General features: G+C 54.5%; 1 protein-coding gene and 1 long non-coding RNA gene across 3 annotated transcripts in view; one reads left to right on the top strand and one right to left on the bottom strand.

Moving 5' to 3' along the window:
* The first annotated feature begins 7,335 nt into the window (after positions 1–7,335).
* Positions 7,336–24,695, top strand: part of thrab (thyroid hormone receptor alpha b) — a 47,656-nt gene continuing 30,296 nt past the window's right edge. The window contains exon 1 of one of the 2 annotated variants that reach the window (XM_029840911.1): positions 7,336–7,787. The gene's annotated coding sequence lies outside the window, so the exon portion shown is untranslated. The remainder of the gene's footprint in view (positions 7,788–24,695) is intronic. The other variant, XM_029840904.1, reaches the window with a different exon arrangement.
* Positions 11,294–13,026, bottom strand: LOC115250802 (uncharacterized). Its single transcript, XR_003889388.1, has 4 exons — positions 12,615–13,026; positions 12,331–12,423; positions 12,035–12,248; positions 11,294–11,581 (listed from the first exon to the last, which is right to left on the bottom strand). It is a non-coding gene; the product is annotated as an uncharacterized lncRNA (long non-coding RNA).

Genomic DNA, 24,695 nt, shown 5'->3' with positions numbered 1-24,695 from the left:
TACATGTTTTGCATAAATAAGTTCATTTTGATCGACAGGACCTCGGACCTGATGGTGACGTTAGCTCCGTCTTCATCAGGATGTGGACGGACTGAGAAGCATTTATACGTCTGTGCACATCGGAACTGGCCGTTGATATGAGCTTGTGTCCACTGAGAGACACCACGGTGATTTATCGGACGTTTTGTACCCTCAGAAAAGAGTGTCGCCCCCTGCTGGTCAGTTACAACCCTCTGAGTTTCTTCTGCAGCCGTTGGTGTGGAATTGATTGTTTTCGTTGGTAAAATTGTAACTTCCTGCCACATTGATTCGTCGGTGATCCAGACCCATTAAATCAAGATGTTGCCATCGGACTATGGATGTTCTTAAATCACAATAATCCAGGTTCTGCTGCTCCTAGCGAGGAGTTTGAGGGGTGATGCCCAACAGGCCAGTAAACTGAGGTAAATCAGCCTCTTAACTTCCTCCTCGGGGACTTTTGGACATCAGTGATTTGTTTTGAATCTTCTTTAATGAGTTTAAGTTCTGACTGAGTGCTGATGTGAGTGAGATGAAAAGGACCTGGTTTAAAGAGATGCGCCGCGATCGGAGACACTTTTCAGAGGGCGAAGCGCCGCGCGGACGCTAACGGGCTCATTCCCGATTCAAAAGAACGCGTCGTTCTGCGTGTAGAATTCCGATTACAGCCGAGGAAGATGAGTCAGAGCAACACCAGGAAGATGAAGCGCGCCGCCGTCCTCCCAGAGGGAAACAGCCTCGTGCTTTTTTAACGGTATGCTCGACACTTCCAGGAAATATGGCCGAATTCTCATCAATCCCAGAGGAAAAGTTACATCCTTCTTCCCTGGATTGGACGTGTTTTTGTTGCAGCGGCACCAGAAAAATGACCCACCATTATTCCTGCCGGCGACGCAGTCGTTGCCATCTGTCACAGAGTTATGCTTTATATTTTAAATCGTCCATTGCGGCTCAAAATTAAGCTCTCATATTCTTTTTCTCTTAAACAATGTTGTCAAGGAGACGCATGGAAACGGGAAACACACCGGATAAGAAGCCATGCAGGCAGTTCTGTTTGGATTCTTCCTGGATTCTTCATGTTCTACAGGTGAGCGTGATGCGTCAGCGTCGGGCCTGACCTCCAGGATCTCCTCGGGATCCGGCCTGTGAGTTTTTGATCATCTAGGCCTGAGAAAGAAAGGGAGCAGCTCCCCTGGAGGCGACTCCCTGCCGAGGAAGCCAAATTAGCAACTACAACTGTGATATTTGGAATTCCAAATGTGCTTCCTGGTGGTGTCGATGTCTCCAGGGTTGGGAATAATGAATACGGAGAAATAGGCAGAAGGACACGGCTCATTTTAAGAAGGGAAAATTTAGCTTTGGGGGTTAAAAATAACAGCTTTATTTGTCCATTAGCAGTGAATTCTGCATGTTTGAAAGGAAAAGTCCCACGTAAACCTTTGAGGGTCATTCCCTCCTCGTTCCCGCTAACGTAGAGCTGCTGCTCGCCCAGCTGCTGTCACGACTCTGCTGAAGAACCCGCTCGAATGTGGCACACCAGGCTGCAACCAATCGCTTATTCAGCCAGAACAAATGGGCCCTTCCTGCAGCTGCGCCTCCCCCAACACCGCCCACGGAATGCTGAAATGAGAGGACAAACGGTGCCGCATTCTCCCAGGGATGAGGACGCACCTGAGAGGTTGAAGACAGAGCGCCGTTTGACCCTTTGACCTCCACTGGAGCCGCCGTGCAGGAGGCTCAGGTGCGTCACAGAGCCGCTTTAAATGGTTTGAATCCCTGATCACATGGTTGTGCTCCCTCCGCAGTGCATTGTGGGATGCGGAGAACATGCAGAGGGGTCAGCTAGAGGTCAGCTGGTCGGAGCAGCGGGTCGGGAAGGTCACGGAGACCCGCTGAAGGTCAGAGTTCGCGAGGCGTCAGCGAGCGTCTCGTAACCCTACGGATTAATATTTTACACAAATGAGCCTTTATCTGCGTCTGTCCTCTTCGCTCCGTCTTCCTTCTTTGGATTCGTTCTGCAGCAACATCAGATCATCGTTGTTGTTGTTGTTGTTGGGATTCACAAATTATTCATGTGGAGAAAACGCGGTGAGGCATTCATCATCATCAGCAGCATATAAGAGGACAAATCTTCCACTCCTCTTCTGCGTTGTTGTTCTTGTACAACCATCTCTCCCTCCCTCTATCGCTCCCCCACTCTCTGCCCCCCCCCCCCTCTCTCTGTAACGCTCTGGAGGCTGCGAGTGGTCACATGATGCACCACACACACGGACGCCATGACGGTCGCTCTGGTTGATCCCCCCCCCCCCCCCCCACACACACACACACAGATTCCTGTAATAAAAGTTCCCTTTAATCCGATGCTTGACACAATCTGTTCCTGCGACGTTCCCCTTTCCAGTGGACGATAAGGTGGGTCCCTCTTTAATATTTAATGGCGGAGGAGATAATGCGTCCCGCCGCACCGCCGCTGCTTCCTGCCGCTGCTGCAGGACGCCGTTTGTCATCAATTCCCAGCGTTCCTCACTCCGGATGCTCCGGTTCTCCATAAACACAGAGGGCGCCACCAGCTCCTCCGGTGGCGACAGTCTTTGAACCTGATCTATATTTCACCGCCTGATTCAAAGAGAATAACTTGTGTTTCTGCGGGGGCCGGTCGGCGGTCAACGCATCGATCCGTCCCACGTGGCCCTCGTTGGAATCATCCATCGACCGGCCGCGTCCGAAGATCAATAGCGACCGCTGGAATCATCAGCGCCGCTTTGGTGTTAGAGGAGGACACGCCGGAGACGCCGACGGCTGGAGACGCTCCGGTGAAGCCGCGGGCTTTGTTCTGGTTCAGATCCCGATCTGATCCGGGGCCAGTTGGCACCATCCCTGCCCTGATGTTTCTGAGCGGTCGGTTCACCAGAGCAGCGTCGGCTCTGCGTCTACCGGCTTTGATCTCTTCACGCTTCACCACCACCCGCTTCACGGGTTCAATCTTCTGCTCCTGCATTCATCTCCGCAGACATTAGTGGGTAATAGACGGGGCTGCAGCCATTTGTGGGGCTGTTTCGTGCCCGTCTGGCACGTCCTTCTGGACGCCTGTAGATGTTCAATTATCCACAACACACGGGCTTCTTCGGGGCTGGCGGAGCACAGGAAGCTCCATCAGAGGGAGAGCGGCTCCGTCATTATGTGGAGAGCTCGGCGTTTCAGCGGGGAAGAGGGTGATTATGCTGCAGCCGCGTCTTAACGATGTTTACCGGCTCACTGGCGGTTCCAATCCGAGACGTTTGGAGTTCGCTTTAGGTGTTTAGGAGAGGAGGACCTCCTGACAGGTGGTTCAGGTGGTTCAGGTGGCCCCTCAGCCGGCGTCCTCGTTCTCCAGTGGGGATCCGTTTGGGGTCAGGAGTAGACATGCTGCCCACAGGAAGCGGAGGAAGTCTGGAATGGTCCCGGCAGGGATCACTGTGGTGCTGATCCCTCGCTCCGTGAATCTAGAGTTTAATCAGCCTGTTGCCATCCCTCAAATGGAGGGTGTCACACCCCCAGCGCGCCTCTTCTCACCGTTTCCTCTGTTGATCAGCTTCCTCCTGAGGGTGGAGGTGGACCGGCTCTGCAGCCGTGGATCCCGAAGCAGCACCGTCAGCTGGGGAACAACGCCGCGCCGCTCATTAGCCGCCTGTAAACACAAACGCAGCTTTATGGAGGCTTCGGGAGCCCCGCTGGTCAAGTTGTCCCTTCATCTCTGTCAAGTGTGTTTTGGACAACGGCCGTGCTGCGCTGAGCCGATTAAAAAGGGAAATTCCTGATAATACGATACGTTTTAGTCGTCCTGGGCTTTAATTTCAGGACGTTCCAGTCACACGTTGGGCTTTTGTGTTTAATCCTTTGTTAAATTGTCCAAAATGACGGTGTGAATGTAAAGATGTGCTTCCAGGGGAGGGGTGAAGTGAACGCTTTGTAGTTCTTTAGCCCCCCACCACACACACACACACACACACACACACACACACACAGATTGGTGCTGCCTCGCCAGCAGATTATTGCCGTGTGTGGGTGTTTCTGCTGGACACGGAGGTCTGTGAGTCTAGCCAGGAGCTCAGGTTGTGTTCGGAATTCAGACCCTGCAGAGGGAAATGAACCCACTACTGCTCTACACACACACACACACACACACACACACACACGCTGCTCATCCCCCACTCCTTCACACCCACTTTACATCCCAAACTCACGCCTTCAAACTGAAGTTCTCAAACGGATAATGAAGAAGTAGTGGGAGCCCACAGGATGAGCGGAGCCACAGACGGAACCCCTCGTACCTAGAACCACTCACTCACGAGGATCCGTCACGTTCCCGCCCCACCTGTCACATTCACCGACTCAGCCGGCATATTAGACGGCGCTCCGCTTGGCAGGAGAAGAAAGGTGGAAGCCGAGGGAATCTGCCGACTGGAGGATAAATGAGCGCAGCATTAGTATGCAGAGCTGCGCCGGAGCTAAAATACATCAAGACGTTCCAACAAATGTGAGGAATGATTGGATCCGACCCGAAATGTGTCACGTTTAGCACCTTTATGTGTGAGATTTCGCAGGTCCGAGCCATTTCAGATGTAAGCGGGGGGACTTCAGGCTGTATATCAAGAAGAACCGGTTTCTTATTGTGTGTGTGGATCACCATGGAGACGACTGTCCACACAGCCTGAGTTCTGTGGCCTGACGTTACTTCCATCAGCTCTATATGAGCCGTCGTGCTCGGGAGACACGTGCAGCTCTGAAGAAGGACGGATTTCTCCCGCTTTTACAAATGTCTGCGTCCCGCAGGAGCATTTCCACACGGAGAGAAGGGTGACGCGAACCCGCCAGAGGTGCCGGCGCCGGCGCCGCCGCCAGACGCCCGGAACGCTGTTCTGACCAACAGTAATAGCATAAGACAGCCCAAACAGCCAGGCGCCGCCGGATTCTCCATTATCGGCCTCTCAAATCTTCCCGATGTTCAAACCAGGCGTCAATTTTCTCCCAGAAAAAGGTTTTTGATTACAGACGGATGAGGATTGTCAGATTACCTCCGGGGCTTCACTTCTCCTCTTCATTTAAATGGAGTTTCCATTACCTGCTCTTCAGATTACTGCTATTTCATCCCCAAGCGTTGGCAGAAACAGGGATCAGGCTGGAGTCTGGGATAACAAGCGTGTTGTCTTCCTTTACAGTCAGGTTTTCACTCTGGACGATTGTTCCTGCAGCCCGGGCCCCCGCCGGAGAGCCGGGTTGCTGCTCAAACAGGCTTTTTCATCCATTACAAACGTCCGTCACGCAAAAAAGGCTCCATCTTACTGAAGAGGCCAAAGCAAAAGAGCCCTGGGCTCGTTAGAACAAAGGTTTTTGAGAGTTTCCTTAAAATCCCCCTGAATTTAACAAGAATTTGCACCGTTTTTGTGCTGGGTCAGAAAAGTCTGGATTTCCAGGTCACCTGAACCTTGACTGCTCCTATCCAACAGGTCACCGTTGGGAATTCACCTGGAAAAACCTGTTTTTTTTACAGCGTTTTCCCCGAGAGCACCTGTGAAAGTCGTCTTCTCGCCCAAATAGATCATCTCTCTAAAGTTCTCCCTCTGATCCATCCCAGAATAATCCCGTCCAGTTTCCAACGGCCTGTGCGGTTTATTAAAGACGGGAAGACTTCCGGCATGAATAAATGATCACGTTTAGACCGTTTGAGCAGCGGCCGCCTGATCGACAAACCTGCGGCGTCGGCGACTTCGCCTCGTCCTCGGGATGCGTCGGATTTTAATTCGTGCCTTTCCTTTCACGCCAACTCTCCCTCATTACTCCCAAACAAACGTGCGCGTCCTCCGAGGAGCCCGGCTGGCGTTTCAAAGGCCTATCGCTTGGATTCTGCACCGTGGGGATTTCGCTCCTCTCATTTCCTCGCCGCCGCCGCTAAACCAAAGGAAATCTGCCTGAGCCTGAACTGAGTGCCAGCCGTAATGAGATTTGAGGGACTTCAAAGTGCGTCTCCTTTGAGAGGGAGCGATGGATGGGATGAAAAATAGGCCTGAAATGCTAATGTCCCACTGTGATGATGGGGATGAGTCAGCTACGGCGGCGGCGCGGCACAAAGGCGAGTTTGGGCTGATCAGAAGTTGGCTGGTGGGTCCGCGTGTTGCCACCACGTCCACGTATAAAAAAGGCCGGCGGGGGGGCGTCCGCGGGAGAGGCGGACTCATTAGCATCGCCGTGCACCTGGCGGAAGACCGGCACAAAGGTATCGGAGTCCTTCACCCCTCCTGAGGTCGGCGACGGATTTCCAGGCCGTTCCTCGTCCCGTCGGGCGGGATTAGAGGGTCTGGCTGGCCAACTCTCACCTGAACGTCAAGGTCAACCGGAGCGCTGTCGCCCCGGCAACAGGGAGCCATCGACGAGGCTCCCCACTTCAACAACAGACGCGCTAATTACGTTTATACTGCATAAATTGACTTAGAGGATGTAGAGTCTGCGTCCCTGACCTTGTTGACCTCTGACCTCCCTCAGAGGAAAGAACCTTTAGATCCAAAAGTAGGTTTATGCCGGGCTCCTAAAGGTTAAAGGTCAATCTGACCCAAAGGCGACACCAAAGCCGGCCCCAACCCCCGAAGCCGTCAGAGAGAGAAGGCGACAGGTTAGCGATGCTAACGGCCACGACGCAGACCACAAATATTTGTTTGCTCGTTTGTCTTCTCAGCGACCCAGAACAGCCCGCGAGCTTCAGTCAGTCCAGAACTCGGTGCCGCCGGGTTATTTTAGGTTCTCGGATCATCACCGTGAAGAACAACTGCTTCGTTTAGAGTTTTACACCCCAACAGCCATCAGCTCTTTAGACTTAAATGACTTAAATGTTAAATGGGTCGGTGCCGTCCGGGTTCTGCATTTATACTCAGCCTGGCTTGTTGCTCATTTGTGAACGTGGTTCTTCACCGTGTGGACGAGCGTCACAGATTTAACGAGGGGCAAGAGTCCGAGCCGCGGGCGTGAAGATCCACCTGAGGTTTAAAACCCAAAATTAGTGCCACTATTGTGCCGGGCTGGAAACCGGGAGGAGTTTACGGACCCCAAGTTCTGCCAGGGCGGAGGATGAAGGTCGGATGAAGGTCAGTCTGAATCACTCACAGCGTGCACGGGTGTCAGTGGACACGTGCACAGCCGGGCAGCATCTTGACTGGGTCCAAAACAACGGAACCAGAGTCTGTTTCAGTCCTCTGGTGGAGTCATATTGGGTGGGAGGGGGGAGGCGGGGGATGGAGGGGGGCTCCTCGTAAATAAATAAGAGGAGCAGAAGAGGCTCCGGCCGCGCGGGAGGCTGGGTTTGCGGTGCTGACATGTGTTGTGCATGTACAGTGCGTGCTTTGCGGTGGCGCTCCTGTAGAGAGCGGTAGACGGTTTGCAGAGCTCGGGCCGCTCTACTGTACAGCCGCGGAGGGAGGAGCGAACCGAGGGGGCTTGCTTTTCGGTTCCTTCCCTCCTGTCGTTGCAGCCTGTTCAAACGCTCCTGGAAGACCGCGAAGGGGGAAAACTAGTCGTTTCCACGCGGGCAAAAACAGAGCTTGTTTGTCGGTTGGAGGTCGTTTGGAGCGGAGGGAGATAATCCGAGACCGAGAGGAGCGGCAGCCCAGCGGAGGAGCACCGGGCTCGGAGAGGAGGACCGGGGGAGCCGCTGCCGCTGCACTGCTGGAGTACCGGACCACCATCCCGCCTCATTTCTGCCCCGATATCCCACCCGAACTGGAGTCCGCGCTCGGCTGACGGTAAGTGTGATTCAGCTGAAGGTTGCGTGCGGTGCGTGCGGTTGTTGGCGGTGCTGGCGTCGGTCGCCGGAGCTCCCGTGACAGGTCAGCCGCGGCAGGAGTGAACCGCGCCGGGCTGCTGTCGCTGACGCCCCCCTTCCATTTCCAGGCCGTAGCCACGCACGGCTTCATCGTTAGGAACCGCGCACGGGCCCGAACTTGGTATGGCGCGCGCGCGCGCGCGGTCCAGTCACGCACGCACGCACGCGAACTTCTGGTTCCATCGCGCTCGTGCCAGCTGTGCAGGCGCAGCGCTGCCCTTTAATGTTCTTTAAGTGTTTGCCTCACGCGGACGTGCCTCTTTGATGACATCACGCACCTTGACGCTTGACCTCTGACCTGTTTCTTCACTCCTGGGATCCTGATCTCAGAGGAGGACTGTCTGAAAGCTCCGCTCCTGCAGGCGCAAATGTGCATTTCATTAGAGCTGTCAGGGCCGCGGATTAAATTACCGCAGATGTTGTGCAAAAATTCTTATGCCGAAGATTTTTACAGTAACGTGGAGCAAAAGATCAGAGCAAAAGATCAGCGCGCGCCTCAAATTCTGGCCGCCAGCGGCTCCTCTGATACAGCCTGAGGACTTTAGAGCTGCCGCATGCCTGACGGCAGGAGGCTCGTTCCAGGTCAAAGGTCGAGGCCCTTTCGTGTCACCGCGGCCACAGTTGCTGAGGAAGTTCTCAGGGTCAGGTGGATTCAAGCTGCAGGTGTGAGCTGGAGGAGAAGCTGAGGAGAAGCTGAGGAGAAGCTGAGGAGAAGCTGTGGAGAAGATGAGGAGAAGCTGAGGAGAAGCTGGGAGAAGCTGAGGAGATGCTGTGGAAAAGCTGAGGAGAAGCTGAGGAGAAGCTGAGGAGAAGCTGAGGAGAAGCTGGAGGAGAAGCTGAGGAGAAGCTGAGGAGAAGCTGGGGAGAAGCTGGAGGAGAAGCTGTGGAGAAGCTGAGGAGAAGCTGGAGGAGAAGCTGGAGGAGAAGCTGGGGAGAAGCTGGAGGAGAAGCTGGGGAGAAGCTGAGGAGAAGCTGGAGGAGAAGCTGGAGGAGAAGCTGGAGGAGAAGCTGGGGAGAAGCTGAGAGGAGAAGCTGGAGGAGAAGCTGGAGGAGAAGCTGGGGAGAAGCTGAGGAGAAGCTGAGGAGAAGCTGTGGAGAAGCTGGGGAGAAGCTGGGGAGAAGCTGAGGAGAAGCTGTGGAGAAACTGTGTAACTGGAGCCACTTTCCTCTGCAGAACTAAACTCTTCTGCTCAGGCTGAGGTTACTCTGCAGCTGCTCGGTCATGTTTAATTTATTCACACAAAATCGATCTCCTCTCTCCTCTCCTCTCCTCTCCTCTCCTCTCCTCTCCTCTCCTCTCCTCTCCTCTCCTCTCCTCTTCTTCTGGGGCCCCTTCAGGGGGGCCTAGAAGTGACCTTCTAAAGTCCCTTCCAGCAGCGACCTCCCCAGCGGGCCTCTTTTTCAGACTCTTTCTGCTGGGGCCTCCTCTCTTCTTTCGCCTTCTTCCTCCTCCCCCCCTTCCTCCCTCCCTCCCTCATCTTCCAGCCCTCCTTTGCTCCTCGTAGTTTGGCAACGGCGCTGAATGCATAGAAATGTAGAGCATGCACTTATATAACCTTGGCTGTGCAGCTGACGGCCACCTCTGGATCTGCTCTGCTATGTGATGATGTCAGAGCTGCTTGCACAGGCAGAGTGCATGCTGGGTAGGCCGGTACGTCGGGAGCACTTGCCCTGGGATGTTTGGCCATTTTCAGATGTTCTTCTTAGACCTGCAGGGATGGGAAATAGCGGCACATGCCCCATATTTGTTCAGGATTAGCAGCAGTTAGCTTCACGTGCTCGCTCTCTCCCTCCCCTTCGACCTCGTTGGGCTCTTTCTGCGTGTGTTCGGCCCCAGCCCGCGTCCGCACCCACCGCTGTCGCCTTATCAGCGGCCTCCCGCTGATTGTGACGTCTCAGCCGGCGACCTGATGCAGCAAAGGGGGCGCGACCCCCCCGCCGCTGATAAGCGCGTTGTCATGGTGAAGGTGTCAGGAGATCACAAGCTCCTGTTGTCTCCCAGATACCAGGAGTCGTTTACAGGCTAGCAAACCACAAACTGTCTAAGAGGAAGCATTCGTAACCTCACGGTCGTTAATGTGGCGGTTTCACTTTGTTGCCGCGGCTCCCAGAAACATCAGCGATAATAAAAACTCATTAAAAACAAAGTTTTATTGACCAGAGGGAAAACTGAGACTGTTAAACTGGGCGACACCTCTCACTTGGCTCTGGCCGACTACAACCGGGGCCACTCACCGCTGGCTCTTCATCAACGGGAACACTTGGCACTGTCGCCCGGGAGGATTATTTTCACCGCAAAGCAGCGCAGCTCTCCAACGGGGACTCGCCGCCGTCGAAAAGTGAAGCCGGGGCGCGTTTGCAGAGGAGTTAAAGTGTCCCAGACGTTTCCCGTCGTAAAGCGATGATGAGGAGCGCAGAGAGATTCTCTGGAAGACGAATACCATCACACAAAGCCGTTCCTACTTCAGCTCCTCTGAATTGGGAGGCGTAAACGTGGGGGAAAGGTCGCGCTCTCTCGCTCCCTGTTCCGGATAATGTGGGTGGAGCGGTGCCAGCGGGACCTCCACCGCTAGCGCCAAATCACTCTTCTGGGCACCAAAACCAACGTGGATGTTTTCACCGGATTTTCCACCTCGTCAGAGAGTCAGAAATGGCAGCCGAACTTCACCCGAGACGTCATCGGATTTCATTTTCGTTCCGATTTGGCGCTTTAAACGCGTATGCTAGTCTGAAACCCGCGTTGGAACACTGCTGTAGCTGCACCAGTGTGAGCAACTGTTAGCTGCTAGCATCTCTGCCGGCTCGCGAGCTTGTTTTGCGTCATTCGGACGGGTAAGAAATCGAGTTTTGAATTCTCGTGCAGACAAACTTGGACGTTTTGTCATACGGGATAAAAATAGCCAAACGTTTCGTCATTCTGAATATTTATTGCACATTATTGTAACAACTTAGGAGAAGTGATTTGAAGCCTGGCTCCAGCTTTAATGACTTCATTGCTCTTATTGCTCACAGCTGGTTCCTCCATTGGCAAATGCCCCAGATTCTGGTCACGTGTCCGGTTACAGCGGTCGGATAACCGACAATGTGAGAGGGTTAGCGGGCGCGTTTGTATCCTGGCAGGCAGAAGGTTTAGCTCGGCTTTTATGTCTGTTTTTGAGGTTACAGATTTCCTCACTCTAGTTGAGAAACATCTGAACAGACGGTGAGCTCCTGTTGACTGGATCTCTCCTTTTCTGCTCGGTTTCGTAAGGGAAATCCTCGACTGACTTCGCGTCTACAAATTTCCGAATTTCACTTTCTGCGCTTTTTGAAATCGCTTCCCGAAGGCGTCATGATGAAGTCATTTCCTTAAAATGTAATATTCTTCCAATTAAACGTGGAATGACAGTAAACTGTGACTCTGAATTCAGCTTCATTTCATCTGATCGTTGTGCCGTTTGCAGAGGTTTTTAGAGAGGCTATTGCTGGTCTCCTGCACTGCCCCCCGTGTTGGGTGGTGGTACTGCAGGCCTCGTTCAGAAATGCGACAGAAATGAATCCCGGCTCGGAGTCGAGCTTCCTGGTGCGGCGGAGCAGCTTTGGCTCCGGGGATCACACGTGGATCTACTTTTGGACGTTCTCTTAAGGTCTCGATGTGCATTCTGTCCACGGCTGCTGGTTGAAATCCGAAGCTGGTTTTCTTTCATAATACCTGTTGATGGCCTTGGCATGTTTCTGTCAATGAAAAGATCTACTCTGAGCAAGGAGAGATCATTTTCACATTTTCACAATCGGCACAAATGTGGCTCTTTGGCAGGGGTGGGCAAATCCGGTCCTCGAGGGCCAGATCCAAGCCAGACTTTCTGTTCTACAGGTAAACAATTTCACCTGGGCTTGCGTCCCACCAGGGACGCAAATCTCGGATTGAATCCAGCCCATGAGGAATGGATCTTCCCTCCACTGATGGGCAAGTCCAATCCACGAAGGCTGGAATCCAGCCAGGTTTTGCATCCTACCAGGGAGAAACCGCTTTCTCCAAGGTAAATGGAACCCCAGGTGAAATTCTTTACCTGTAGGACAGGAAGTCTGGCATGAATCCAGCCCTTGAGGACTGGATTTGCCCACCCCTGCTCCTGGGCATGTTTAATAAAGGTGCAGCCCCTCCTATATCACCTCCGCAGGCTTTACCTGCTCATCGCTGCTGTTCTGCTGGATTTAACCCCTCAGATCTGAGCGAGTGTGAGTGTCTGCTGGGTGATGATATCCTGAATTTGAGGTTCAGGGCTGATGTTCCTCAGACGTTCGTGCGATATTACTCGTTCATTCAGGTGTGGAATTTTCAGGTTTACACCTGGAGGGCTGCTCCTCGGAGATTAAGATCGCGGGTAATCTCACCTGAGCTCTGGAGACAGGAATAATCATTAATGAAACGAGCCGAGTGGCCGACGTTCAATCTCAGCCTGTCGTTAATCCGAGGAATCTACCTGTTTGTGCTGGTCGCCAAGTAATAAAGAGCTACCTTCAAGGAGGCCCAAGGAACGCCCCTGCAGAGCCAAATGCCCTTTGGCAAGTGCACACTGACACACACACACACACACACACGTGCATTGTGAGAATTGCTGCCGTCCACACTCGTCATCCAAGACGTCTCAACTGCAGCCAATCAGCTAAAGTGTGTGTCGGGCGCCGCTCCCAGTAGATTCGCTTTCTGGCTGGATTTAAAAGAATCACGTTAGTTTATCCGCTGTGTGTTGGCTCCTGGAGGTACCTGCGCCGTTCCCTGGCGTGCGTGCGTGCGTGTGTGCGGAGTGTCTTCCGAGGGGTTCTGGCGTGGAGGAGGGGCTACAGAGAACACTTCCTGTTGGCAGTAGCTCCGGTCCATCAGCACTTAAGCCGGTTGAGGAATGACTGCGGCGCCTGCACGCCGTCAGAGGCAGCTGTCCTTGGTTAGCCTGCTATCGCGCGCAGCCGCGGCCCCTCCGAGCGGCACGCGTTGCATTACAGACAGCCAGTGTTTGCTCAAAAGCACGCTGTCATTTCTCTACCAAACTATTTGTTCAACCTTTAACCGTTGACGTGGGGCCGTTCCTCTTCAACCCAAACAGCTTTTTCTCCGGATGTGCTCGAGGCTGTTGGTGGTGCGGAGGTGTGGGCGGCGACTTGTGTTCCCTTTGGCTGCATCCCCGACCGTGGAACTGGTTGGGAACGCTACAACCTGCCCCCCCCCATCACAGCTGTAGCGCTGCTCAGTGCCAAGGCTGGCAGCAACTAGCCGACTTGCTGTGTGTGTGTGTGTGTGTGTGTGTGTGTGTGTGTGTGAGGGATGTTTGACCAGGTAACATCGGTCTGACGGGACTGAGGCGAGGCGCCGCTGCACTGCTCACGTAACGTGTAGAACCGTGTAGGAGAGACATTTACCGTCTCGTTAATGGTCTGAGTCGGGGCGTGGCGGGACTGAAGGTGACCTCTGACCCCCCCTCAGGTTGTTACTGAACACGTGAGCTGCTGCATGTAGAAGCGGAAGGCTGTTTGCCTTCATTTAAAATGAAATTATACGTCACATGCGTCATTTTTAATGTGTACAGAGGCAGTACAATTCTAATGCTGTCGCTCTTGTGAGGATAAAAGATTCAGTCCTAGCAAATATTAGCAGAAGCCGCTGGCTAGGATTAGCTGTTTTTCTATTAAATTGATGAATTACTTGGCTGGCGTATTCACAGCCACGATCATCAGATGATTGTTATGGTATTTAGAATGTGGAATGAGCCCCATTTGGGAGACTTAGTCTGGCTGCGTGTATTTATGCTAAAGCGCATGTGAAACGCAGCTCCGACACATTCCAGTCATAGCAGCGCACGTTTGTGCTGCCCGATTTTATTATTAGAAATGAGCACGAGCGCCTTTCCAGCCCATGAATAATTGATTATTGACCCATCTCTGTCCCGGCAGCGCTCTCGTTACGCGCACGGCACAACAAGCAAGCGCTCCGCTTCCTGTCAAATCCCACACACGGAGCGTAAAGCGACCGTCTGCCCCGGCCCAAAACGCTGCGTTCGGGCCTTCTCGCTCTCCTGGATGAGTCTGAGTCTGAGAGGGAGGAGAAGATGGCGATGGAGGGCGGACATCGGAGACGGTTCTTCTGCTGCGGAGTGGACCGGGATGATGTCCAGCCCAGCAGATCCATCTCCACACTGGTTCAGTTACAGCCCTGCGTGTGTGTGTGTGTGTCGGGTTCCACTTCAGTCTTTTACGTATGCAAACCAGCACTTCTGTGACAGCGAAACACAGCGTAGTAATCTGCCGTGGAAAAGGCTGGTTTTTCCCACAGTGCCACCGGGAAGCAGCGAATAGGATTAACGCAGAAATGAGCATTAATTGAATAAACGCACCCCTCATCTGGAACCGAATACAAATGGAGGAAATTAAGTTAATTCCAGCTTGAAATAGATGCTGGATGTGGCTGCCTATAGGTGAGAAGCACGGATTGATGTTAGCCTAAGAGCAGATTGTGGAAAAGTAGTTCCTCCAGCTGATGATGAAGATTGTGAGGATAACAAATCCCTGAGCGTTCAATATTTACAAGGTGTGGTTTTTCTGTGTGTGTGTGTGTGTGTGTGTGTGTGTGTGTGTGTGTGTTACATGAGTTGCTCCTCCCTCTCTGACGCTGACACGTGTCCTGTGGAGGGTCAGAGTCATAAACACCAAACCGTCTTTAATGGTTCGAATATCCTGCTGTAGGATCTGGACTCTAATCTGTCACAACCATCTGCTGGATGTTGGAGCCACCGCTCGATGTCACAGGACCCTTGTGTGTGTGTGTGTGTGTGTGTGTGTGTGTGTGTGTGTGTGTGTGTGTGTGCGGCATTCTGTTGCTAGAATACTCTTGAGATCTTGAGAAGGTGGAGTCGTTGCAAAAAAAAGCATAATTCCTAAGTGCATCTCCTTTCTGTGCATTTCTGAGAGAATCCCTATTCACATATGCAGCGAAACGTGCACGTAGAGCGCCCGGCGTCGACCGGCCCGAGCGCCGTCAGGTCTGACCCCGGCCTGTGAGCAGATGCCCCTCTTATCTGCTCGGCCTGCACCCTTGCATATTTATCCCTCCAGCGCCCGAGCGCTGGCTTAGCATGTGGATTAGCTGGAGAATCGCGCGCACGGATGATCGGGGCCGGTCGAGACAAAGTGTTGAGCTTCCTCAGGTGCAGCACTGCCTGAAATCCCAGGAGGGGGGGGGGGTTAGCTTACTGCGGGAGATCAATCTTGTCACGCTTCAACCGGACGCCTGAAGACGCTCCTCAAACCGTAATTTTCGAAAACAAATCCTCTCGATTTCTTTGCCCGAGAGCAGACATTCAGCAGTAAGCACGGGAAGTATCGTGTGATGGAAAGCTGATAGTTTTCCAAAAGCAGGTGGAGAGATGAGAACGATCAGCAGACGACCAAACAACCTTGAAAACTGCTTTTGGTTCATCAGAACATGAAGCGGAATCACAGTTACAGAGAAAAGTCTGTGAAGCCTGTGGTCCATGTGGGCGGGGCAGTGGGCGGGGCAGTGGGCGTGTGGGCGGAGTAGTGGATGTGTGGGCGGTATCATGGGCATGTGGGCGGGGCCATCATCCCTGGAGGTGCTTGGTTATTCAGCAATTTGAGTCAGAAGCTCGTAATCTTCCCAGTTTTATGAGGACTACTCAGTCATCCCCGCACCCTCATGTTCCTGCTGTATTCCCACATGCACACGGATCATCCAGACTATGAAACCAGCTGGATTTAATCCATTCCATAAGAGAACCGGGAACAGAACAGAAACAAATAACATTCTTCAGCAGAACTGCGCTTCCGGCTCTGAAATTCTTGCAAAGTTCACGCTACGAACTCCTTTTTTGATTCCTCCAGCCAGCCTAAGCCTAAAGTTAGACACTTCATTTGGCTCCAGGATTAGACATCTAAGCCCTTAAGTGGTAATCTGGTCACATGAAAATCTAAAATCGGTTTACACGGACGAGGAGCCCTCCCTCTTCCCTGTGGGATTTTCCTCTCTTGAACTGCTGAAACTTCCCCCGTGTCATGCGTGACATGGCGCTGCGTGCATGCATCAGCGGCCGGTAGCCACTCCCGGGCCACAGGTTTCCTCGGTTTCACCGTGTTCACCGTGTTCCCGGGGACATGTGGGACTCACAGACCTTCTCTGGTGTGATGAGACCTGTGCTGGGTCACAGACTGGAACCACATGGCGCCTCTCTGCAGCTTGTGTAGTCAGCTTTAGTCTTGCAGAGAGACGATCCGGTGTGGACGGTAGCTACACGTACGCTATCGCCCTCGCCTATTTTTTAGCTAACTGTAAAATGCTGACAATTGTAGCGAGTTAAAGCTAAAACGCTGCAGTTTGCTCGCCTCCTCTCAGGTCCGTGTTGACGCAACAACGACTTAAGGCTTTTATTTACAAGCCAAATGAGATGTTCCTGAGCGGAGTATATTCACACATGTGTTTCCTCAGGTGGAATTTGAAGGTGAGGCTCTGGTTTTCTGTCTCTCCCAGTGGCTGAGGCCTCCATATGGAAGCTCTGTGCTTCCAGAGTGAGAACTCCGGGAGCTCCGTTAGCCTGGTCCGGTTCCGCTCGGGGAGCGTTGAAACTCTCCTGTTTTCATAACTGCGGCGTCCCTCAGCCTCGCCAGCTGGGTCACGACCTGTGACGGGATCCGGAACAGGATCTGAGCAGTGTTGATGCCTCTTTTCTCTGCTCTTCACAACATCGCAGGTTCTAAAAGGTCGTAGGCGTTGCAGCGCTAGCACGTGTAGCTCTGACGCTACAGGAGACGAATCAGTATTAAAGTCATGATGGCAAACTTTGAGGTTAGCTGAGCTGGTTGGACAGAGGCTGTGCAGCACCCCCGAGTCTGTGGAGAAACAGGTGGGATCAGGCAAAGTCCCTGGATACCTGCCGTTCAGTTGTGCACGCCCTTGAAAAAAGCTCCGTTTAATTAAGCGGCAGCCCTGCTAGCCTTGGGAAAACCATTAAAAAGGAATAATAATAATTATGTTATGGAATTAGCAGCTGACATATTCATGTTTAGGCAATTAAGTCGGAAAAATAACATCAACTCACACTAATTAAAAACGCTGAGATAAGGGAGCGACAAACCCAAACTCGCAGCGCGTTCGTTCGTCGTAAAAGAAAGTTCGGCCGAGACTTTGGCTTTTCGCTGTTTTCAGCTAGCTTCATATGCCGACACGCACGCGCGTACCGATCCCGACGCACACGTTCATCACGGCAACCTCAGTTTCTCTCTCTTCTCTGTTTTTGATTCCAGTAATTTTTTTTCACGCGGCTGCACTTCCTGTCTGGTCATAACCAGAGAATTGAGACATTTCAAGAGTGTTTGTTTCCGTTGTCTCTTTCTCTCTGTCTGACATGAAGAGCTGTTTGTTGTGTGATTCCCCCCACATGCTTTACGTGCAGGATCAACCAGCTGCAGCTGTGATGCGCTAGCGTAGAGTGAGAACCTGCGGTTTCTTTGAGAGCGCCCTCATTGACTGACAGGAAGTGGCTTTTGCTGCCTCCCAAACAGAAATGCTCCTCGTTCGCTGCTCTTTGTTACCCAACTGTTGCCTTCAGCCCCACGCTGGGATCAGTTGGAGGGGTGGGATCTGTTCAGAGCACCTTAGCCACGCACAGCAGAAGCATTTTAATGAGCCTGATTGTTCCCTTTGTGGCTCTCGTACTTCCTTACTTCCTGGCAGGTGAGCAGGCGCCCTTCGACTGTAGCTCCTGAAGTGTCCTGGCCCCGCCCATTTAATCAAGTAGATATGACTAGTGTGGACTTTGAGCAGCTAGGCGTCCCACAATGTAGGTCTTGCAACGTTAGCACGTGTAGCTCTGATGCTAGACCTCACAACTTCCCAGGTTCTTCCCACACATTTTCCCGATTGAATCACTTCCTCTTTGCGCGTGCAGCGTTCCCGCTGCATTTGTTTATCTTTGCACCACAAACCACCACTTATCTTCCGAGGCCCAATCATGTCGATCTCCTCTCTTACATGGAGACGCTAAGCTGGTTCCGAAATGTGATGAACTTTAAGGGACTGCCGCGGCTCCTCTCGGCTGGGTCACCGCAGGGTTCCTAGATGAAGGCAGCGGCGAGGAGGACGGCGTCCCGGGGGCGGAGGAGCCGCGTGCGGGCGGGTTTACAGGTTTAATGAGTAACGCCTTGTTGATAAGTGCGCAGTGAAAGTGGGTCGCTCGTCTGAACACCAGCAGGGAGGCGGCGCTGGTGCACGGCCGGGTGATCGCCTCTCACATGCTGGTCAAAAAATCCGCGGCGGCGGCGGGCTGATCTGAGAGGCCACAGGGAAGCGAGCGTGTTTACGGCGTCACCGCGGGTGTCAACAGGGTCCCACTGCCGACGCTCCGGTAATCGGGCTGTGGCTCCTGGAGAGGCAGCGACGCCGAGACAAAGGACCCAAATGTTTGCTGGGCAGTTTCTCCCAGCATGGGGGGGGGGGGGGGGGGGGGGGGGGGGTCCATTCCAGCGCCTTTGTTTTTGAACAACAAATATTCCAGTCTTCTCTCCGCACTGCTACATGAACTTTAGAGGGCTCCAATAAAGGCTGGGGGGGGTGGGGGGTTGGAGCTGACACTGGCGCCCTTGTGTTTGGGCATGTGGTCGGAACCCACTTGGTCTCCTGACAGAACTCTTCATCCCAGACTCGGAAATCACTTTTAATAAAGGGGATCGTTCACCTCTGATGCTCGGCGGTGTGTGTTCATGGAGAAACAGGCAGGTGCCCCCCCCCCCCCCCCCCCCCGCCTCCCCCCCCCCAGCTCAACTGAGCGGTTCCAGGTCAGTGAACTGCTCTTCACACCGTCTCATTAAAAGCATCATTATTGGGCCGCTCCAAACCCCCTAGAACCCGAGCTGATGCCTCGCCGGCGTCCCTTGGAGGAGGAGATTCGCTCCCCTTTTTCATCGAAGGTGCCGGATCCTCGGCGTCATCGGTGTTTTCGGTTTTATCTCTGTTGCGTAAACTGCCCACGTGCCTTTTGGCACTGAGCGTTTGGAAACTTTGCCAAGTCTGTCAAGGCTAGCGGAGCTAAAACTGTGCCAGTGTGTGTGTGTGTGTGTGTCCATGGTGCGTTCATGGAACCCGTCGAGCGCCGTGTTTCTGACGCGTCCAGTGACATCATCCCGACTCCTCTGTTACCAGGGTGAGTTTTGTTTTGGCAACAGAAGAAACCAGACTTAGTTCAAAAGTCTTTTATTGACTTAAATGTCTAAAATCGATAAAGTCCTGCAGTTTCGCCCCCCCTCAGTAATGTGATCTTTCACATTCGTTGATGCGTTTAGCGCCCGTATCGGCCTCAGCGCGCACGTCTGTGTTCAGTCAGCGCCAGACTGGTTCTGCGCTGCTCTTCCCCTCCGGCAGGAGCGATCCCGGAGGATCATGTGTCCACGGGAGGCCCATATTCCTCGGAACACGCTGTACTCTGCAGCGCCGCAGCCCAGCGGCTAAAAATAGAAGGTGCTGATGAGGAGGAAGAAAAACCCGAGTCAGGGTAAGAAACAGCCTCAGCAAACCGGTGTGAACCCGGAGACGGGGGCCAGATCGGGGGGGGGGGGTTCACAGCATGCTGCTAGTTAGCAGGAGGCTAACACGCTTCAGAGATTTGACTCGGGAGTTTGCAGGTTCTCGGGAAGGGTCCAGAATCAGGGTAGGGATCCGGTTCTGTGCGGTTCTGTGTTCTCTCCGTCCCAGACGCGAACCTGTGCGACCTTGTTTTCCTCTCACCCGTCGTCTCAGCTCCGGTGCTGCTCTCCGCCCCCGACGTTCCCTTTTTTTTTTTTTCAATTCTCCGCTGCGACCGTTCCTCACGCCTTTGGAACAACAGTGGAAAAACCCGGTGGATCCTGTGGGGAGGAGAAGGTGGCGCACACGTGCGGGGATGCGGGAGGCCGGCTGGCTGGGCTCGTTGCTTTTACAGCCTTTTACCGGGCCCTCGGCACACATCTAGAGCCGGCTCCCCCGGCGGCCGGCGGCTCTCCCGTCAACATTCCCACAATGACACATTGTGCCGCCGCTTTTACTGTCGGACCATAAAAGAATCGGAGCAGCAACTGCTGCAGCCTGGAGGTCAGGGGCAGCCTGGAGGTCAGGGGCAGCCTGGGGGTCAGGAGCAGCCTGGAGGTCAGCAGCAGCCTGGAGGTCAACTGCAGCCTGGAGGTCAACTGCAGCCTGGGGGTCAGGGGCAGCCTGGAGGTCAACTGCAGCCTGGAGGTCAGGGGCAGCCTGGAGGTCAGGGGCAGCCTGGGGGTCAGGGGCAGCCTGGGGGTCAGCAGCAGCCTGGGGGTCAGGGGCAGCCTGGGGGTCAGCAGCAGCCTGGAGGTCAGGGGCAGCCTGGAGGTCAGGGGCAGCCTGGAGGTCGGGGCAGCCTGGGGGTCAACTGCAGCCTGGAGGTCAGCAGCAGCCTGGAGGTCAGGGGCAGCCTGGGGGTCAGCAGCAGCCTGGAGGTCAGCGGCAGCCTTCGTCCTTCCTCCCGGAGGGAACAGTCGGCCGGATGCAACGCCGCCGGCGATTAAGGGTTAATGAAACAAACCGATCGGCGGTGCATCGGCAGCTCCGGTCGGCTCAGGCAAACCGAACTAGAGCAGCGCCCTCACACACACACACACACACACACACACACACACACACACGCTTACCCAGCATCCCCCAGTTTCACAATAACACCCTCATGTCTGCCTTCACACTCTTATTTACTGCCTTCCACCTTTCCTGCCGCTGTGTTTTCAGCTGCATTCCTGGGTTAATATTTATAACTGTTTTCAGTGCTGCCCCCCCCACCCCCCCACCCCCATAACCCCTCCCTCCCCACCCCCCCAGAGGAATTTGGCTCGTGTTCAGACGTCTTAAATCAACTGCAGGCTGCTGCTGCTGCTGCTGTGGAGCCCCGGGCCCCTTCGGGCTGCAGTTGTCACCCCACACGTTGGCGAGCGTTGGCGCAACCTTCTGCTGCCTTTTGTCCGTTTCCGTGTCGTGGGCGAGGGCGCGTCGATGACGGGGACAGTACCGTAACGGTGGAGAACGCCGCCGATGACGGCGAAGCCTCCCTCAGCTGGAGAAACGAAGAGGAGCTGACTGGTTTTACTGGGCAACGCCTCACTGGTGCAGCTTCAGCTGTTGGCCTCTGCAGCATCAGATCTGTAGCCGTGACCCCCCTCCCCCGAGAATATATCGATCTCTCTCGCATTCGTCCATTAAACCCGTCCATCAACCAACCAGCTGATGACCTTTTAAACCAGTTGGCCCCTCCCACTGAGCGTTAATGGTCTTTTTTCATTCTGTTGCTTGAGCTCAGAAACTTAAATAACTTTAGAAAACGAACCAGGAAGCACGTGGCCGCAAAAACAACTTCCCGTGTTGACCAACTGCCAGCGCGCGGCGGCAGCGCGTGCGCGACTCGTGCGCACGCACGCGCACTGGCAGCAGAGTGAAGCAGGAGCTCCGGTCACGCTGCAATAATGAGGGGAAGGAGAGAAGAAGGTAGAAAATACTGAGAAGTGGAGGGGAGGGGAAGGTGAGCGAGGCGAGCACGTGTGTGCGTGTGTGTGCGTGTGGGTGCGTGTGTGTGTGTGTGTGCGTGTGTGTGCGTGTGTGTGTGTGTGTGTGTGTGTGTGTGGGTGAGGGAGGGGCTCCACCGGCGTCGGATCGTCTTACAGATTCCAGCACACGTTTTTCTGAAATCTCCAAAGTTCTGAGACGCGTTTGTTTGTGGTTTTACGTAACAGCCGATTGGATTCGGTCTCCTCGTTATCGTCTCTCTTCCTCTGCATCCCGAAATGAATTAAAGCCGGAGGGGGCGTGTGTGTGTGTGTGTGGGGGGGGGGGGGATGAGTTGTGCAGATGTCGTCTCGCTGAGGCCTTAAAGCATCTGAGCATGACCCAACCCCCCCCCTCCCTACCTTTACGTGACCTCTTCTGCTCTCTGGTTCTGTCTCCATGGTACCATATCTGTCCATCGCACTGATTCAGTGAGGTGGGGGCAAAGGTGTGTGTGTGTGTGTGTGTGTGTGGGGGGGGGGGGGGGGGGGGGGGGGGGGGGGGGGGGGGTGTTGAGCTCAGCCCTGACTGACTCCTCTCCGAGACACCTGCTGCTCATTAGTCCAGGAACCATCTTCGCCTCGTTTCCCTGGTCTCCTGAGCTTCTTCTTCTTCTCTGAAGGAGCGATTGCTGACGTCACTTCCTGTGGTGCTGTTTGCTGGGGGGGGGGGGGGGGGGGATTGGCGGGGGGGTTCAGACGGGTCTCAGACACCCAGGTGAGAAGGAGGGTCTTCAGTGAGGAACGCCGTGACGGGTCAGTCATATCGGGCCGTGTAGATCCCCGTGTGTGGCTGCTTTTGTTCACGCCGTGTTTGCCTCTGCTGGGGGGGGGGGGGGGGGGGGGGGGTCTGGGCGGAGGAGCTTCGTGTGTTGAGTCTGAAGAGCTGAAGGCAAGTCGAGACAACGGCGGGTTTCATTCCTGCCGCAGAACTTGGCTTTTGTGACCCAGCTTAAATTAAACTATTTATCCCGGAGCCAAACCGCAGCAGGGTGGCGCTTATCTATAGGTGATGGGGGGGGGGGTCAACACGTGTGGAACCTGTCCCGGAGCGGAGGGTTCTGCAGCTTCAGCGACCCCAGGAGGGGGTACCGGGCCCGGTTCTGTCCCGCTCGGTCAGCTCCCAGCGCCCCCCCCCCCCCCCCCCCCCCATCTGTGCGCTTTCATTGGGAAACAAAAGCGGAGCGGGCGGCTAAGTGCTGGCAGATGGTCCCGGAGACGGATCCAGAGCCGTAAATAACACATCTGCGGCCACATGTGACGTCTGCGGGGAGGTTCTGGAGCGCTCGGCCGGGCCGGTCGCGAGGATGAGCTCAGCCGCCAACTTTGAAGTCTTTGGTTTCCAAAAACACAGATTTAATGAGCAGTTGCTAAGTTCTGTGTGTGTGTGTGTGTGTGTGTGTGGGGGGGGGGGGGCTGAGACGCTGTATTGTGATCATATTTCAGAGGTCAAAGTCATGAAGTCCATGCGCTTTGTGTGCACGTGTGCGTGTTTGCCTTCCAAACACCGGCAGCTCGCCCCCTGAGGGTGGCCTGTTCCACCCCTCATCGTAGGGGGTGCCCCCCCCCCCCCCCCCGTCCCGTTAACCCCTCTGTCTTCGTGTCCCCTGTTGCGGTGGCTAATGCTAATGACGTGCCGGAGCAAGGATCCACTCATCGCCTCTCTCTTTCTCCCATTTCCCTTTGTTTTCCTCCCTCTCTTCGGGTCAACCCTAGCGGGGGCCCTCTGATCCCCCCCCCCCCCCCCCCCCCCCGCCCCACGAGCAGGGGTGGACTAATCCTCTGACTCAAACGTGTCACTTCCTCTAAGTGGGAACCAACAGGCAGTAGATTAGCGGTGGACGCTAATCGCATTGAGGCCCAAAGTGATCGCTCCTGTTCTGATCCGAGGCCAGCGTGGCTGCGGGGCCGTCCCAGCTCCGTGGACACCCAGGACATTTTGATTACGAAAACCTCCCAGCGGATTGAGGGGACACCGTCCCACCCCAACAGGAAGCCCATGTGGGAGCAACCTCGAGCGTGTCTAAACGGCTAAATGGAAGTCATCAGACGGGCATGAACCGTCTCTGTGTGGCAGATTTCAGGATTCCGGAGTCTCCCTGAAGCTCCGTCTCTGTTTCGGAGACATTCGGAACGACCAGGAATGATGAGTGACCTTTTCTCTGCTTTTCCTCTGAAGTGAGACAACAAATCAGCACAGTTCCTCCAGTGTTGTCCCCCCCCCCCCCCCCTCCCCCCCCGTCCCCTCCTACACCTGTCCCAGTCAGATGGCGTCCACGGAGCCCGGAATGTCCTGCCGACGGCCCCTCTTGTGATTGACACCACTGTCTCTGGGTCCAGCTGTGCGTCCTCCTGCGTCCATTGTTGGCCTCCTCTCCAGAGGCCGCCCCCCCCCCCCCGATCACCCCAACAACAGCGGGATGGGGTTGGTGGCGTCGGCCGGGGCCCCTCCCCACAGGGCTCCGACCCTCTGGTTGAGATGATCTTGGCTGTCCTCCGACAGCTGCAGCAGCCAGACAACATCTGACTGTTAACCCCCCCCCCCCCCCCAGCATACTGGGCCTCCAGGGGGGGCCCGCGGGGGGGTGAACCTGTCTGGTCGTGACAATAATCACTGTTTGACTCTCCAGAATTCTTCAGTTCATCAACATAAACTCTGGGTTTCCTGCCTCGCTGCATCCTTTCACCTGTTAGCATCCGCGTTAGCAGCAAGCTAACATGCTTTCTCATTGCTGGTGCTATAAATGCAGCGCTAGCATCAACGCTGCAGCCGTGTGTGTTGGACTCTCAGCGCGCGTGACTTGTGTCTGCCCCTTTATTCCCCCTTTATCGAACTCCATCGTCCAGATAATTGATGTGTAATTGGTGTCGGACCTGCAGCGTTAGCGCTGCTGTCGTGCTGGGCTGGTAAAAAAAAAACAAGTTTTAGAAGTGGGAAAAGTGGACTTCCTGCCTTGACGAGCTACTCGGCTGCTTTTCCGCTCAGGAATTCCTCATTGTTCTTCCTGCCCCCTGAGCATCTGGTTGCCCCTCTCCTGTGCCCGCGCAGGTCTGTGAAGGAAAAGCCCTGCAGCTAATTACGGAGGGCAGTTTTAACTGGAACAAAGACAGCTATTCATGCCACCAGGACGGCGGAGAGCCTGTCGCGGCGGCGGCGGCGTTAGCGTAGCTCGGAGGGGTTGGCAGAAAAGACAAGACTTGACATTGAAGCTCACATTCTTCCAGTGATACTTTAGCTTTTAGCGCTATCTTATAC

Source organism: Takifugu rubripes, chromosome 1 (genome assembly GCF_901000725.2).
Source record: "Takifugu rubripes chromosome 1, fTakRub1.2, whole genome shotgun sequence".
NCBI lineage: Eukaryota > Metazoa > Chordata > Actinopteri > Tetraodontiformes > Tetraodontidae > Takifugu > Takifugu rubripes.
The sequence above is the reverse complement of the archived record's forward strand: the minus strand, read 5'-3'. Positions and strand labels throughout refer to the sequence as shown.